Source organism: Sardina pilchardus, chromosome 22 (assembly GCF_963854185.1).
Source record: "Sardina pilchardus chromosome 22, fSarPil1.1, whole genome shotgun sequence".
NCBI lineage: Eukaryota > Metazoa > Chordata > Actinopteri > Clupeiformes > Clupeidae > Sardina > Sardina pilchardus.
In genome coordinates, this window is record NC_085015.1 from 8,673,857 (window position 1) to 8,685,814 (window position 11,958).

Genomic DNA, 11,958 nt, shown 5'->3' on the forward strand with positions numbered 1-11,958 from the left:
AAGAGACGTAAGACTAGATAGCTCTACTCTAGTTTATGACTAGTTGCGTAGTCTATTGTGTCTAAACGGTCTTTGATATTGTTTTGACTTTTGTCTTAGCTTTCTATGACTATGACTATCAAGTCATTTGTTTTCCCTTTCTTTAGTCAAAAGTATTTTATTTTTCCTCTTTTTTTAACATTCTAAATGCCTTTGCTGAAACCAATAAATCCCATCTTATACCTTATTTTGAGTGCTGTTCCATCTTCCTCACAACCACCCGACCAGTGGCGGTTCTAGGATTTTTCTGTAACAGGGGCCATTAAGGGGCCAGATGTTACATTCAGGGGCCGAGTACAGGGTACATCCAAGCACAGAAAATAATTTATTCAGTTCAAGTTTTCTCATTTATTTATACTGTGCGTAAAGGACACAATGCATAGAACTCATTGAATGCAACACACCACACGCACATACTCTTACCCTTATACTCTTATTTATACTATGCATAAAGGGTACACTGCATACAACAATGCATAGACCACACACACACACACACACACACACACACACAAGGGCGTAACTTTGGGTCTACCATTGGGGGGGTTAAACTTGAGGCATATTTATCAATGTATTTATTTATTGAATAATTTTCTTGTGCAAAAGGTAACATGCTAATTTGCCGTTCCTTTATTAGCAATACATCATAATGATATAGGCTAGGCTACTTAACGTAAATGCAGCTGTTCACTTGACTGTTTGTGCCATAATGACACAGTAGTTAAATTCAGTGTGCTCACATGGACCGTCTTGTGAGTAGGCCTATGTATAAAGTGCGCGCCTGCACTAGCCCTATGAGCCCTAGGCTGTTTTAAGGGCATTTTCACTACCTCTAGTTAGAAGCATTTATCCTGGTCATTGTAAGTGCCATTCACACATGCTACATATTGTTTTTTTTTTCAGCACAGTCTAGGCTACCCAGATCTACCACATGTATTAATACTTGCATTGATTTGATTTAGATTTTTAAATAATACACATTTAAAAAGCATACTATTTCGAAATTCCTACATTTCGACGTGTAGGCCTATCTCACCACAGCAAGCTTACAGCTCGACATGACTTTCATGGTTGTGTAGACCTGACTGTCCTGAAAATTGCAATATAAGAACCATGGTGGAGGTATACTTTGGGGCTGAGCAATTTACAGAAATATGTGGTGTGTGCCTTCCAGAAATAAATGGTAATTTTTATTTAGTGATGAGAAATGACTTTGACACTTTTTGTGCTCCATATTTGTGACACTAGCTGATCTGACCTGACTTGTTTGCGTGGTAGCACACATGACGTGCACAGATGATGATTCTCTATAATACTGTATGTTTTTACTGCATTGCAATGAACAAAGTAAAGGCAAAAAAGTGTTTATTTGTCAAACAAATTTGGATGCAATATGAGTCTTGAATTGGATACCATACAGGAGTTTGCTAGGATCTCAAAACCGTATTATGAACGTGACTTGCCATAGAGAAACTGAAACACATGGTAACGTTGGATTATGAACTATTATGCCACACAAAAACATGGGGTAAGTGGAGCTAAATTAAGTTATTATTTTGCTGTCACTTCGTCTGTTTTATGGCCTAGAAGGTTGTATGTGGTATCTGTGGATAGCTCTAGCTCTCCCCTTTCATCTGACATGCATATCTTTCCGATGGCGGGTTCGCGTGTAATTCAAGCGAGCGGATGAATGCAGAGCAATATAGACTGTAAATATGATATACTTTGATTTAACTTCATGATTTTATTTTAGTTTCATACTTGATCGTACAGACAAGTGTCTAGTCTCGTTGGAAAGCCCCGGTTCTGCTCTTTCGTGCAATATAGGTCTCATCTCGCTGTGACTAACTATCCCTGAGCAATGTAACAGAGAAGAATGGGTGTGTTTTTAACGCACTTTGCGTCCGTCGGGCTCATAGGGCTAGCCAGCCAACTCCAGTCAACAAATCATCAGCTAATGTAACAGCTAACTTAGCAATAGGGGTATACCTCCATTTGGTCAGGATTTTTCCTGTTTTTGGTTGGTGTCAAGCAACAATGGAAAAAATGCTGTCTGGCTGCCTTTCAATGTCTTTTTCATCTTCCCACCTGAGAGCTTTCTCCAACCATTCATTCCAGCGACTGCGCAAAATAGTAAACAAACTTTCGGTAGAGAACGCAGGTTGGGTAATACCAAGTAGTCGGTGGGCAGGGGGGTACATTTCAGAATATTTTTTTAAAATGATACTATCTTGCTGGAAAATGAAATGAATAAAGAAAACGAACAAAAAATATTCATCCAGAATATTTCATATTCAGTGTAATCTGAATTATGTGATGATATTGAGGGGGTTATATTATCTGATATGATTTTTGGGGGGGTCATGACCCCTGTAACCCCCCCGCAAATTACGCCTATGCACACACACACACACACACACACACATTACTACAGCAATACTGCCAAGCCTGAAAAGCTCATGGAACATCTCTTTGAAAGACTCCAGAAAAGCAACAAACTCAAGGAGCGTGGTCACTTTTTTCTATCCTATCCAGCACTCTCTTGATCTGATACACATACTCTTACCCTTATACTCTTATCTATAGGCTACTATGCATAAAGGGTACACTGCATACAACAATAGACACCCCCCCCCCACACACACACACACACACACACATTACAGCAAGCCTGAAAAGCTCATGGAACATTTCTTTGAAAGACTCCAGAAAAGCAACAAACTCAAGGAGTGTGGTCACTTTTTTCTATCCTATCCAGCACTCTCTTGATATGATACACATAGGCTACTCTTACCCTTATAGGCTACTTATTTATTTGCTGCAACTGAGCAGAGCAGCCACTCGTTTAATATGAGCCCTAAGCTGTTTTAAGGGCATTTTCACTACCTCTAGTTAGAAGCATTTATTCTGGTCATTGTAAGTGCCATTCACACATGCTACATATTGCTTTTTTCAGCACAGTCCAGATCTGCCACAATATCATGTATAAATACTTGCATTGATTTGATTTAGATTTTTAAATAATACAAATTTGAAAAGCGTACTATACAAATTCTTACATTTTGACGTGTAGGCTATCTCACCACAGCAAGCTGACAGCTCAACATGACTTGCATGGTTGTGTAGGCCTGACTGTCCTGAAAATGGCAATATAAGAACCATGATGGAGGTATACTTTGGGGCTGAGCAATTTACAGAAATATGTGGTGTGTGCCTTCCAGAAATAAATGGCAATTTTTATTTAGTGATGAAAAAAATGACTTTCTCTCCATATTTGTGACACTAGCTGATCTCTCCATATTTGTGACACTAGCTGATCTGACATGACTTGTTTGCGATAGCACACATGACGTGCACAGATGATGATTCTCTATAATATTTGTTTTACTGCATTGCAATGAACACAGTAAAGGCAAAAAGTGTTTATTTGACAAACAAATTTGGATGCAATATGAGTCTTGAATTGGATACCATACAGGAGTTTGCTAGGATCTCAAAACCGTGTTATGAACGTGACTTGTCAATGAGAAACACATGATAACATTGGATTATGAACATAGGCTATTATGCCACACAAAAACACGAGGTAAGTGGAGCTAAATGAAGTTATTATTTTGCTGTCACTTCGTCTGTTTTATGGCCTAGAAGGTTGTATTTGGTATCTGTGGATAGCTCTCTCCTCTTTCATCTGACATACGTGCTATATCTTTTTGATAGCGGTTTCACGAGGAAATCAAACGAGAGTAAAGGTAGCCATTTAGCTATATGACATTATTATTTGTTTGTAACTTCGTCTGATTTTATAATACGAAATTATCGATGTATTTGGTATCAATGCAAAGCTCTGCTTCTCCTCTTTCATTTGATATGCGTGTCATGTCTGTGCGATGCGTGGTCCGCGAGTAATTCAAGCGAGAGTTCTGGATGCGCCGGTGAACGCAGAGCAGACTGTAAATATGATATACTTTGATTTAACTTCATGATTTTATTTTATTTTCATACTTGATCGTACAGACAAGTGTCTAGTATCGTTGGAAAGCCCCGGTTCTGCTCTTTCCTGCAATATAAGTCTCATATCGCTGTGACTAATAATAGCGGAGCAATGTAACAAAGAAAATGTGTGCGTTTTTAATGTGTGCGTTAAAAAGACTCCGGTTGCTCTTTCATCGGCGATTAATGGAACAGGGGCACTTCGGGGGCCAATCAGATTTCAGTAGGGGCCAGGGCCCCTGTGGCCCCGCCCCTAGAACCGCCCCTGGGTGACCCGACACATCTACTTTTAACAATTGGTCAGAAAAAAAATACTCCAACAAGCTGCCACAAAATGTCCAGGACATTGGTGACTGTCCATTTTGGGCCTACTTGGACATCACACGGCTCAGTGGGAGAGACGAGTTTCAGACCAAAGTTCCTCTTCATTCAATTCATGTCTCTCATCTGCACTGCTCTTGGTCCTCCCCTTCTTGCTCCTGCTCACCCCCTTGCCCCTCCACCCCCTCTCCGCTGTTGACATCTCCCTCTCCCTCCTCTCTGTCGACCTCTCTCACTCCTCACTCTCACTGTCATCTCCCCTGTTCCCCATTCAACTGCCTCCTCCAGCCTTCATCTCCAACTCTTCTTCCACCTTATTCATGTCCAGCAAAAATAATTTCATTACCTATAAATCATTTTATGAGTGGCCAACACGACAATAAACTACTTGAATTTCAAACACCTAGGGCTACAACGCAGTGTGGCACTGAATATTATGTAAAATAGGCTGTTCATTTTTCAGCAAAAATCACATATTGTCTAGGCCTAATATAAAACATTAATATATGAGTTATTATTTTTGTAGCCATCTATCCATCCATCTATCCATATCCACAATCATAAACACCGGGGGTAACACTAGGGAGGGGGGTAGTGTAGGAGCCGGGTAAGTTCACACAATTATATTGTTGTGTGTCTTTCGTTTCCCCTAAAAATAACATTGACTGATACTGTATGATGGTCTGTTTGACGCCTATGTTTGTGTGTGGTTATTTTCTTTTTTCTTTTTAAGTTGTCAAAACTGAAGGCATTATTAAAGATTAAACTCCTGTTCATTGCACCGCATCTGTCGTGTCTCTATTCCCCACTAGTGGGGCCCGACCCACACAGAACCACTGATTGACATGAACGCTAATTAAACCAATTGCCATTTAATTTGTGTTTACATGGATTTGGTCCCATCCAACGGCATTGCATCAGTTTCCCGCTGCAGCCTGTCCATTTCCCATGCCTTGATCATGGAGCCATGGTCCCTCCTCATCTGCTTGATCTTGTCAGGAAGGCCTCTGACATCCAGACCAATGATTTGATTTAGTTCAGCCTCCTTTTTTTGTCTGGTAACTATCATCAAATCCATGAGGTCGTTCGCTCTCTCAATTTTTCTTATTTTTTTCTTCATTTCTGCAGAAGAGACTTCAGCTGAAGGGCCAGGTGCTTGCACTGTTGGAGTTTGACTCTGGTTCCCAGGGGTCCTTGGGGCTGGCTGAAACCGGGTTGACGACAGTGGAGGGAGGGTAGCGTTGGATGCCCTGTCAAGAGGTGACACTTCAGGGAATCTGATCGTCGTAGTGGGCCTATAGCCAAGGGCTGGATGTCCAGGGAAAACCAGGAAAATCTGTGCTTTGGGCTGAACTTTTCTTCCCTGGCATCCACATTCCTGAAAAATTAAACTTTTATGTTTTAATAATTGTTAACTGGCTGAGTGCAGACGCAGACAGCTTTTACAACTCCATGCTAATTCATCAATTCGTCATGGCATATATACCAAAACCATCAGACTCTCTCTACATTGATGTTTTGTAGTGTATAAACACAGAAGAATAAATTGATTCCTGGCTGCTGCTGAGATCAGACTGCAACAAAATGAGTTCAATTCAGTTATAGTACATTTTATTATTCGCTTCAGTTTAACACTGCTTACCCATCTTTGATGAATTACTACTTCAATCTGGAAATATCAGTGGGTCAGTAATATTCAGAAGGAATAGGCTATGACTATATGACTTACAGACTCGGATGGATGGATTTGTGTGCGAGGCATCTGCAGTTCTGAGGAGAAGAGACTTATTAGGCCTACAGTACATACTAGTTACAGTGTATACTAATACATTATAGAAGTATGATATTTGAATAAACATTCACATTGAACTTTGGATATCTTTCCTCACCACCTTATCTTAGATCATCAAATAAGTAAACAAATAAGTCATGCCTGTGAATATAGTGTTAGATTCTGAATGTATCAGCAATTCATTGTAACTTACCAGATCACCTATTATGCTGTAGTCTTATGTGGGTTTAAATAGATATTTTTTGTGTCCTCATCTAACAGTTGCTGTGGTAAAATGGGCTTTTATTTCGTTTGACCTGGTTTTAAATACAAGGTTCTGAGGTGACGTACTGGTCCATTATGACATCATAATAACACTGGTAACCAGCAGAGCCAGGGCCTACATTGATGTATTTTATATACATCTTCAAGTTCTGTATTACCTGTTTGCAGCACTGTAAATGTTGTTAATTCATATACAGTCTTCTGCACATAAAGAGAAACCTATCTATAATGCTGTGTTTGGTTATGGTGGTTATGATCTGTAAGGTCTATTTGATTCTGATCCTTTCAGTTAAAATTCCATATAACCTATAGGACAGGTGTGATTTGGTAATACTGAGTATCCAGAACTTGAAGTGGTAACTTACAGAAGCACAATTTAAATTACCCCATACATGTGATGCATATCCTGTAAAACAGACAGCATGTTGACAGTATACTGTAACTCATCCGAGTAAGCAAAATCTAGTCTTTTAGTCACTGGTTCAGTGCATGTAACCTAGTGGTGTTTGATCAAAGGCTACCTTAGGCCTACATCATCACAAACATCATCACAAACATAGCTTAGTTCCCAGCAGACCCCATTACAACAGTGTGTCATGCAAGTGATTAGGTTGGGATGTTTGCATTCATTAACCATAATCCAGTCACTGTAGCAGAATTTACTGATAAGCACCTCTGACAGTTTTCTCCAGCTTTTTCGGCTGTTGTGATATCCAAGTCATTATACTGTACTTCTCCTGTACAGCCTGGCTGTAGATTCATGTCCTGCCTTCTTGTCTGTAGTATGCTACTTGTGTGGACTTTTTTTTTTTTTTGCATTTAACAACAAAGATTATTTAGAAAACACCTTTCCCCTATCTTAAGTACCTGGTGGCAATAATTAGCTACATGTAATTACTTTAAGACAAGGTTGCCCACAACCAATGTCATTACATGCTCTTTTTTGCTATGAATCAATGAACTTAGAAATGTATAGCCTGTCAAAAAACAGTTTGCCTATGAACTTCCTTCCATACTGTCCTTAGTCTACCATGGTTTTCTGTACTGCTTGAGGGTGCTGTAATCGTTCGGAGAAAGGAGCAAGTATGTATGGTTTCCCCAGTGACCCTGAGAGGAGGAAGAAATGGCTGATTCAAATACGTAGGAGTAACCTCACAATCATTGGAAATAACAACAAAAAGCTGTGTGAGGTATTCAACTAAAGAACTGCGTTTTGCACTTGTCACAGACCACAGGACACTTTGTGTTTCTTAATGTTTGGTTTATTAAAAATTGGGCTTACAAAAACACATGCTTACAAAGACAGGACAAGATCTGTTTGAATTATCCACTCATTCACATAATGGTTCACTACAACAGTACAAAGTGTAGAGCAGGGGTAGCTTAACTTTTCTGTTTGCGGGCCACATATAGGAAAAATCTAAGCTGCCAAGGGCCAATGCAAAATGAAAAGCACCAGGTTTTAACCAGTTTCAAGTGAATGAGCAACTGAGTCAAACATGTCATACCAGTACTGAAAATAATGCATTGGATACTGTATGTTAGTTTGGCCACCCCTGGTGCAGAGTATGCGGAGATGTTTTCAAAATGCAGGGAAGCGGATGCAGGTGGAAGGGTTTGTGGAAAAGTAGGATGGATGGTCTTGATTGTAGAGATGCACTTACAGTATTCAAAGGGTGGATGCGCTGGACAAGGTTGCAGTCTTGGATTCCCAAATGAGTCTTCTGAATAGAACATGTGGAAGGACCATAGAGAAAGGGTTACACACATGCAGGCTTGGACAACAGAACAAAGCTTTGTATTTGAAACACTGATTAGGAAAAGACCTGTGGCAGTATTTTTTTTTTTTTTAATTACATACTAGCCTGGCTAACGCCTACAACTTCTCAAATGAGACGTGGTCTGGCAACCAGACGTTCATTTTCTCGTATTTGAAAAAATGCCCAGATCCGTTCATTGGGCGCCACGGATGTCTATCAAATACGCATAGCTCACCCAACTCGTGCATATGCAACGCTAAGGGCTGCCGTAAATCCTTTGGCGTCGAATGTAGACGCAAGAAGGCAACGGAAACTTCTCGGATGTTCTGTGATTGGTTCGCCAACATCAGGCGAACATTTGGGCGTTAGTTTCCAGACTGGCTTAGCAGCGGGATTGAAATCACCGCGCAAGGCAGTATGGGAAAACCCAGGCTAATTACATACAGTAATACAGTAGCTTTTTACTCTGCAGGCACATTTTGAGGCAGACCAGTTTACCAGGATCAAAACCGGCAAGGTTAAACTGACAGCTGATGCTATACACTAATCCAGCGAAACACGGAAGTAACATAGCACCGCCATTACTGCGTGGCTGGCTGCTAAGAAATTAGCGCCTTGGTTCCATAGGCGGCTATTGCAGAGGTTAGCTGTCATTAATACACGTCTTAATACCTTATGTTGTTAATAAATTAATCAGTAAGTTTTGGCACAGTCTGACATTATTGATCCAATGTTCCCTTTCACCTGACATTTTCTTTCATGAGCGGGATCTCTTAGACATTCTCTGACAGGATGCTTTCATTGAAAAGCACAGGCAAGTGTCACTCGTCATACTCGCAGGCACGCAGTAATGGCGATATTCGAGATGGCAGCGCCCATAAAGTTCGCACTGGATTAGTGTATACCTTCCTACCATCTTTGCACATCGCCCCATGGTCAAAAAGAGGAAGGTCCCTGCACCACGTAACTCTGCTCCTGTAGATGCAGAGACCAAACATATTGATCATACCTACAGTAAGCTGTATTAGCTTCCATGAGAAGGCCTGTCAGTTTCTTCTTAGCATCTACCTATTATCATTGAACTATGTGTGACCATATGCACATGTTAGCAGTTGTATTAGCTTCAGTGTTGGGCAAGTTACTTCAAAAACGTAATACATTATGTATTACATGTTACTGTCATTTCAAAGTAATGTGTTACACTACAATATTACTGTCTCTGAATTGTAATGCATTACACTACTACTGCATTACTTTTGAGTTACTTTCATATAAACTTTAATATAACTTTATATATATATATATATATTTTTTTATGTAGCTTATTATGCTTAATCCAGTTTAATCATAGGCAGAATTTTTTGAAACCGACAAAGGGTTAGTCTGATAAATTGCACTAGAGATACGGTAACTTTAGACCTAGCCTTCATTAAAATCAGTGCCCACTATATTATAACCTAATATAACCTCTACTGGGTGAAAACGTTTATCTCTACGTGTCTCCATTCCTGAGAAATCCCAAGCTAAACAGTGGCTGGTTTTCATCAAAATCCCTGATTTTCCTCTAGAAACAGAGATATAAGCCACTTTAAGACAGACGTACATTTCCGCAATGATCACAGACTTTTTACCGAAGGGGCTTTTTTTTGTTGTAGCCTACTTTCTGAATTCATATGTCCGTATCTACCACCGGAACCTTACTGCTGCCGACCTATGTTGCCGCCACAGCTGCTATGTGAATGCAATCGCGGAAACTTGTACTTTTCAGTGATGACAGAGCCCGTCTACGGAGAGCCTTGCCACTCGCTATTAAGTCCCATTGTAACGACTTTTGGTTGCAGTTCCACCAAAATTCCACTGGGGGCGGTCGCCTGAGTGCAGAATGAATGGGAGCCTATGGAGCTAGACGGCTAAAGTTGGCTCTTTCACCCAATTGTCGTTGAGAGATCTCAGATTTGATTGTAGTTCTTGCAAGTTCAACATAGGTTATAGGTCAAAAGTTGAATGAACGAGTACTTATGTCCTTCCGATTTCTTACAGGTTGAGTTGTTGTTGCCCATACCACGCTAGCATTCTGCTAATGAAGCTTGAGTGTATGACGTCATTTACATTTTAAAAGACGTTTTAAAGCAAACAAGTGACTCTAAAAAATCAAACACCACGCAATACGTAATTTCTTTGCATCCCCTTTCGAAAACAACATTCAAATTCATTGACAAAAAATTATATTTTGAGAAAAGCGGATTTTGAGGGGTATTGCTCCATAGACCGCCATGCATTCTGCACTCCAAATGTAGCGCCTCTAATGGAACCAGCGTGGAACTGCAACCATTTCAAAACCGGAAGTATAACGACAGTGGCAGTTCTCCCCTTATTAGACATTCTCTGGTGATGATCAAGGGAAGTGTTAGCCTACGTGTATTTAAAGCACCCTATGTCAATGAACAGTTCGATCTCTCTATAACACGCTGCAGGTAATGCAGCAAGCTCTTCCATAGCTTATACTCCTGGGGTGGTTCTCAAACTCTCTCCTCGATGCTCGGTCCCACTGATCTAGGGTCTACTAACTAACGCTGGATAGACTATCCCATTATTGAGACTGCCACCTTGTGACGAACCCACAAAATTACGAAATGACCTTGTATTGACGTGCCTGATTCGACACAATTCATGCAGCAATATCAATCAAATGCTGCGTTGTGATAATGCCCAGATAAAATGTCCGGATTGTAGGATTTCAAGAGTTTTCAATCGTCATCTACTTCAGTTCTCTTCATGATAGATTTCCAAAAATCACACATAAGGTGAGTTAGAGTGTCTAGTTTCGTAATTTAAAAAAAAGAGCTAAAAACGCAATATTGCGTTATTGGCACTCTACGCATGGGAGCTAAAAACGCAATATTACGTTGTTGGCACTCAATGAGTTAAAAAAAAAACCTGTAATTGCTCGTTTCATTTCATAAATGGACTACAACTTCAAGTGACGTGACACCCTTCGACGACGTTACTCACCTAGCATGGTTTGTTTATTAGCCTGTTAGCTAGTTGGTTAGTTAGTAGACAATCACACTACTGCCAGCTCTTGAGTGAGTAGAAGCACAACACAAGTTATCCCAACATAAAGGTAATTACCACGCGGTTTACATCGGTTTACAATATGATAAGCCAGTAAGCAAATTGCCGTTTTGATCAGTTGGAGATGAAGCGCCCAAACTGGTGACGTCAAATGCTACTGTAGCTAGCTACAGTAGTTCGTTATCACCATGTTACAAACAAACTCAAAACAATTAAACTGATCCTAAAAAATAAAGTAGGACCACTAGAAGCAATAGAGCTGACCTAAATGCATAGCATATTGAAGGCATTTAACTAACTTCCCATAATGGGCAGAGATATATCTTTTCGAAAAGAAAATCCCATCCACTCCCGCTAGCCTCTAGGAACGCAACCACCAGATGGCGATGAGATTACTTTCCCTCCCTATGTGACCCAGTCTGAACAGAGCCATATCCGATTTGGACACTTGCTAAAGGCAGTGTGAACAGTCAGCCCTAAAAATCGGATATGAGAAGGAATCAGATTTGAATCAGATTCGTCTGCAGTCTGAACGCGGCCTAAATTGAAACTGCTTGTGCTGCTCCTTGCTGATGACAGCACAACCCGCATCTTGCCGCCCCATTCCGTGGCCTCCTGCTGGGCAGCAAGAGTTCTCCGCCTCTCCTCCTCTGCTCGCTCCACCTCCTGCTTCTTCCTCATCTCTTCCTCACGAAGCCACTGCTCGTTATCCTTTGC

At 40.6% G+C, this 11,958-nt stretch overlaps 1 long non-coding RNA gene across 1 annotated transcript; it reads right to left on the reverse strand.

The window, feature by feature from the left end:
- Positions 1–5,549: 5,549 nt before the first annotated feature.
- On the reverse strand, positions 5,550–6,407 carry LOC134069817 (uncharacterized). The gene is made up of 3 exons (XR_009936859.1): positions 6,336–6,407; positions 6,080–6,120; positions 5,550–5,728 (listed from the first exon to the last, which is right to left on the reverse strand). It is a non-coding gene; the product is annotated as an uncharacterized LOC134069817 (long non-coding RNA).
- Between the last annotated feature and the right edge of the window lie 5,551 nt (positions 6,408–11,958).